This window comes from Chiloscyllium plagiosum, chromosome 11, assembly GCF_004010195.1.
Source record: "Chiloscyllium plagiosum isolate BGI_BamShark_2017 chromosome 11, ASM401019v2, whole genome shotgun sequence".
Classification (NCBI taxonomy): Eukaryota; Metazoa; Chordata; class Chondrichthyes; order Orectolobiformes; family Hemiscylliidae; genus Chiloscyllium; species Chiloscyllium plagiosum.
The window spans coordinates 26,377,790-26,384,001 of NC_057720.1; the positions used below are offsets into that span (position 1 = coordinate 26,377,790).

General features: G+C 38.6%; 1 long non-coding RNA gene across 2 annotated transcripts in view; it reads left to right on the forward strand.

Annotated features, from left to right (window-relative positions):
* Positions 1-1,701, forward strand: part of LOC122554750 — a 6,270-nt gene extending 4,569 nt beyond the window's left edge. For both annotated transcript variants that reach the window (XR_006313063.1, XR_006313062.1), the window contains exon 2: positions 1,661-1,701. This is a non-coding gene — a long non-coding RNA (uncharacterized LOC122554750). The remainder of the gene's footprint in view (positions 1-1,660) is intronic.
* Positions 1,702-6,212: the final 4,511 nt, after the last annotated feature.

Consider the following 6,212-nt stretch of genomic DNA (forward strand, 5'->3'; position numbering starts at 1 on the left):
TAGAGGTTTATAAGATGATCAGAGGAATAGATAGAGTAGACAGTCAGAAACTTTTTCCCCGGGTGCAACAGAGTGTTACAAGGGAACATAAATTTAAGGTGAAGGGTGGAAGGTATAGGGGAGATGTCAGGGGTGGGTTCTTTACCCAGAGAGTGGTGGTGGCATGGAATGCGCTCCCTGTGGGAGTGGTAGAGTCAGAATCTTTGGTGACCTTTAAGCGGCAATTGGATAGGTACATGGATGGGTGCTTAAGCTAGGACAAATGTTTGGCACAACATCGTGGGCCGAAGGGCCTGTTCTGTGCTGTATTTTTCTATGTCTAAGTAGGAGACTCTCAAGGATCACTGTCAGAAGTAAACAAGAGCAGATAGAGTGGGGAGTGTACTACAAGACGCTGGATCGAGGGAGCTGGCAGAAATGGCAGAAGATGTCTGATGAATTTAGCAAGGAGATCAAAGTTAGTGAAGGCATCCTTACATTTCCTGTCTATCACACTGTTAATCTCTTACATTGTTCATTGCACAATAGCCCTAACAATCCTAAGCAGTACTCCCTGACTCTCAGCTCCCACCATTTACATCCAGATATCCGACTATACCTTCAACTACCTTCCAGGGCTGCCTTTCAAATTATGGGCTAGAATTATTCAAATGCGTTATGGATTTTCCTGAGTTCTACTTCCACTGTTTAGTTCAAACATTTTGCCCCAATCTTTTAAATTGGGATAATACATGAAAGCACCTGAGAGACAAAGTACCCACCAGTGCTTTAAGTGTGTGTGTGCTGGTGACCAATGATTTAATTTTATGATCAATGTTTCCTCAAAGCTGTGTGTTTATATGGCCTTTGCAGCAGCCTCATAGCACCAAGTAAGTCAGTTTCTGGGATAAATAATGTACTGTTCATGTAGAAAAAAGACTAGAATCCCATATTTTTTTTTAAATGGATATGGCTCAACAACTAAATTTTAAAAGTAACGTTGTTGAAAATCTCCAAATTATAATGTCAACGGCAAAGAATTTTCTTCTGTTTTTCACAATGAACTAACTTAAACCTAAAAGCACCAGTTAATATCACGTACACAACAGTGTCTTGCTGGAAGATAGAAGGCATGTGTCTTATTTAATCAACTAAACTAGGCCCCATCTGCAATAAGCAACTTTATAACTACAATGGAGACATTAATGACATTCCATCGACTTCTATTCTTCCATTTCATTTTCAATTCACAGAATAGTCATGTGTAATCCTTTGACAGGAATAATGAAAACCTGTTATCTACCTAAGCATATTGTGCAGACTGAATTTGGTGAATACTTCCATCCTTATTGTGAGGAGCCTTTAGTCCATTTTATTCATGAATCTTTATCTAGTGTTGCAAGTGAAAATATTGATGATTGACAGCATAAAGCCACAACCAGAATACAGAAGGTTCGTGCAAGTACTAATATTTTAATTCACCTCTCTGTTTATCTGTTATTGTCTATATTCCAGTGTTCCAGATTGCATCCCAATACATAGGAGGGACAGACTGTGACAATCATCACAGAATGTTCTGTCACTTTTTCAGCTGGTTGCATTGCTAGAGAGGGAGTACATTGAAGAATGGATATGTGTTCTTCACACAAGCTTATCAACCATTATCTCTGACATTTTACAGGAATCTATTCAAGGAATGAGATTGGCCACTAGACTCTTTTTTAAAAAAAACTCAGCGGCAATGAGAACTTTACTACTCCAAGTTTGAAAGACCATTGTGATGTTTGTGTCACTTCAGCCAGTCCAGTGTAGGATGAACACATTGCTATGTGACTGCTGTGTCGGAAGTGAAAAACATTGTCTTGGCTAATTATTACAGGGCAAAACTAATTACCAGAAGTAAGAGCTGTCATTTTAATATCATGGAACTCTTTTGAAAATGTTGCAAATCACATTTTAAGCAAATGTTATTAGCATTGATAAAATTGAGGCTCTACGTTTCATAATTTTAAAACACTTTTTGAATATGACAGCATTTCTGATGTAAATAGGTATTTAAAATGTTACTAGTACACTCTGATGGACTATGAGCCAATAACAATGGTTTCTCTTAACAAACCTGTCACTTAGCCAATTATATGCAATTAACGTCTTTGCATCATTTAGTATTATTGCACTGTTCTAAAATAGATGCTAAAAGATTTTGAAATTGTAATGTTCATGCAGAAAAAAATATTTTTTTGAACTAGTACAAGCAGTATTAGCAGGTATCTCTCAATAGTTTTCTTCAGATGATCACAGTATGACTCAAAGTAACGGGGGTTTGAAGGAGTCATTTATAATGACATGAAAGCCATTAATTACATATTGAAGTATTTTATATTACTTAAAAAATTCCTTTTCTATATAACAAGAATGCTCCAGTCAGAGAAACAATAACTAATTATTTACTTTAAAAAATTCATTGTTGAAAAAAGGCATAGCACTTGGAATATTCAAAATGCAATTATTGTTGACAAGCCTATTACAGTGCATTATGAACAGTGCTGTATCTCATATTTTAGTCAGCTTAAGAAGAATGGATGTGTATGCCCAGAATAAGGGGATAAAATAATATTCTATGAATAATTATTTTGTTTTCTTTTTCTGACTGAATCTTTTATATGGACAATGTGCTTGAATTTGACCACCACAGAACCACAAAAAGAGAACCTTTCTTGAGTAACCAATCGACTAGCTCATCATCATACCATCTTATTACCCATGACAGAATTAATGCTACTGCTTCTTTGTTTGGTTACTCCTAAGAGTGACGATAATCAACAATCTGTCCTGGACCCCCCACGTAAATGCAATAGTCAAGAAGGGGTTACAATTCCTCTTCTTCCTCAGTTGGCTTAGGAAATTCAACATGTCCATAAGGACCAGCTTTTACAGATGCTTTCTATGGTTCATGCTATCAGGGCATATCATGGCCTGGGACTGCATTGCTCTGCCCAGGATCGTAAGAAACTACGGAAAGTTGTCTACACAGCCCAGACCATCATGAAAGCCAACATTCCATCAATGGACTCCATCCAATTCCCATTGCTAGGGAAAGACTGCCAAAATCATCAAAGAACACTCCCACCGAGAAAATACTCTCTTCCAACCTCTTCCGTCTGGCAGAAGAGACAGAAACTTCAACACACGCACCAACAGGTTCAACAACTATTACTTCCTTGCTAATGTTGACCTTGCTTTTGTGCACCTCCTATGAAAATTAGATTAGATTCCCTACAGTGTGGAAACAGGCCCTTTGGCCCAACTAGTCCACACCAACCCTCTGAAGAGTAACCCACACAGACCCATTCCTCATATTTACCCCTGACTAATGCTCTGTATTTTGTGGGCAATTTAGAATGACCAATTCACCTAATCTGCACATGTTTGGACTTTGGGAGGAAACTGGGGTACCCGGAGAAAACCCACGCAGACACGGGGAGAACATGCAAACTCCACACAGACAGTCATCCAAGGCGGGAATCGAATCCAGTCCCTGGCGCTGTGAGGCAGCAGTGCTAACCATTGAGCCACTGTGCTGCCCCTTTGTCCAGTCAAAACCTTGTATTCCTCACTCTGTCTACAAACACCCTATGATCTGTATGTCCTTGAATGTTATGATCTGCCTGCTTACAAAACAAAACTTTTCACTCTACGCAGTTACATGTGACAACAATAAGTCAAATCAAATCAGAAAAAGGAAGCCATCTTTGCACCATTCAATCTCATTTAGGTGAAGAAACCTTGTTAAGGTGAATCAACACTCTTTTTTGAGGAGTTTGGCTTCTAGCTTCACAATCAATAATGGCAGTGTTAAAGAAGGAAGAGTGGGAAAGGAACAGGCAAAATCAAAACGATCAAGCAAAAGTAGCAGACTGAGCAGAAAAAAATCAAAAATAGGAAACACTGAGTTGAAGTGGGATAATTGCTATAATGTTGCAGCTTATTTAGTTTTTCACTTGCAAGTTTAATTTTAAAACTGATTTGCCTGATCAGTATGCTTTAGTGCTACACAGTGCCTTTAGCCATTAAGTGTTTGAGAAGGAGCGTCCAGCACTGCAGGATTTCTGGAATAAAACTTCCTACAGCTGTTAGCACGGTGGATCAGTTCATATCTCTAGGGAATTGAACATTTATATGTCAGAGTCACTCGTTCCCTTAAATGAAATTAAATAACCTCATTAATTTTTTAAAGGTAATGCTCTCTGTGGTTATCAAAAGCATTACACTCTCATGCCTGAAAACTGATCTTCTCACACTAACTGTCTAGTTCACCCTCCTTTGGGAGATAATCTCAATAAAGTGGATCACAGATTTGTTGCAGATGAGATTCGATCCTTTCCTGAAAGTCTGAAATCTGCTACTAACTCTCTCTCCCACCTAAGCATGATGGGGAATAGCTTATAAACAAAGAAATGCTGCAAAGCTAATAATTCTTCTACATGTTTATAAAAGCCGAATTGAAGAGCTTAACCAATCACCAGTGAAGTATATGAAAAGACAAAGATAGATTGCTCATATTAATTGCCTCTAGGTCCTTCCAAGCAAAAGCTTGTTAAGAAACTACAACAGTGTCTTTACGAGTGTACTAAACCAGTGGAAATAGTTAGTTCCAAAAAATAATTACATTTCAATGCAGAATGTAAAGTTTGATGATTCGTATTTCCTGGGGTTTACTATTGTTTTACTGACCTCAAAGTTCTTTGGTCATCTAAAATTAATGAGAAAAAACAGGAACTCATTTTATGTCCCAGAAAGGAAGCCTACTTTAGTTCAATTTTTGGATCTGTCAGCCAACTTCCCTCTGTGTGAGACCAGAACATTAGTGGTAGTGATGTTACCACATCGATTCAAGACCAGACAGACAATACATGACATCACAGTGTTGGTATTATCCAACTTTAATGTTAATACTGCTCCTTGGGATGGACACCGGAAACCTTTTACATCATTGATACAGCAGAAACTTTAATTGTTGGTCTGGCATCGTACATATATGTACATATCATTACACTCCATGAGGCAACAAAAACTCATCAGTACTAACACCAAAGACTCCAGGTCACAACATTAATTTCATTCACGCTTTGTTCTAAGTTTAATAGAATAAGTGTAGTGCTTTCAGTTAGTCAGTTGTGTATATTTACTCTACAGTAACATTAATAAATTCAGAATCCAGATTATGTAAGTCTGTGATATTACAGTAATGTAAACAGTTTGTGTTGTTAATAAACAACAAGACCTTTATACTATCAATCATGTGAGTTAACAAAAAGGATGCTACCCAGACCACAGCATACTGGCAGTTGTGTTGACCCAAGTAACCACATCATGCTGGCAGTAAGAGGGCACTAAAAGCTAATGGGCAAGTTTGTGTCAGATATTTGGTACTAAATGGCTGATATAGGCGTGTTAGCAGTAGTGATAGTTATAAGGAGTTCTTTTTCCTACAGTCATTTCTTATTATCTGCCTGAGTTCAGAACTTAAGTTAACAATCAAGATTATAATGCAAAACCAAAATACAGTACTACTTCCTGTATTGGATCCTGAAACATTTGTGAGCACACTCTCTTAACAAAAAGTGAACACAACTGTCTAGGCATTTTTTTTAAAAAGTAATTTTAGAAGTGATAAAGGACAGCTTTGTGATGTAAAGTATAAGATTTATATACATTACTCTTATTTATTTTAGACTTTGGCATTTGAACTAGTAGCAAATGGATTTTGGTCTGTTTGTGTGACTGACTTGTTGCACAATTTCACCTCCACCATCCTGACAGCAGTCTATGTACCATCTCAGGTGGAAGTGAAGAGTGCTCTGGGTGAAATTTACATCGCTACATATGCTCTGGAGATGAAATTCTCCGATGTCTTATTCACGGTAGCTGGTGACTTCAACCAGGCCATTCCAACCTCTCATCCTCAGAACGTGCAGCCCTCCATTCCCTCCGTTCTAACTCCAACCTCACTATCAAACCGGCAGACAAGGGAGGCGCGGTAGTAGTTTGGCGCACCGACCTTTACACCGCTGAGGCTAAACGCCAGCTCGCGGACACCTCCTCCAACTGCACCCTTGACCATGACCCCACCTCCCACCACCAAACCATCATTTCCCAGACCATCCATAACCTCATCACCTCAGGGGATCTCCCATCCACCGCCTCCAACCTCATAGTCCCACAACCCCGCA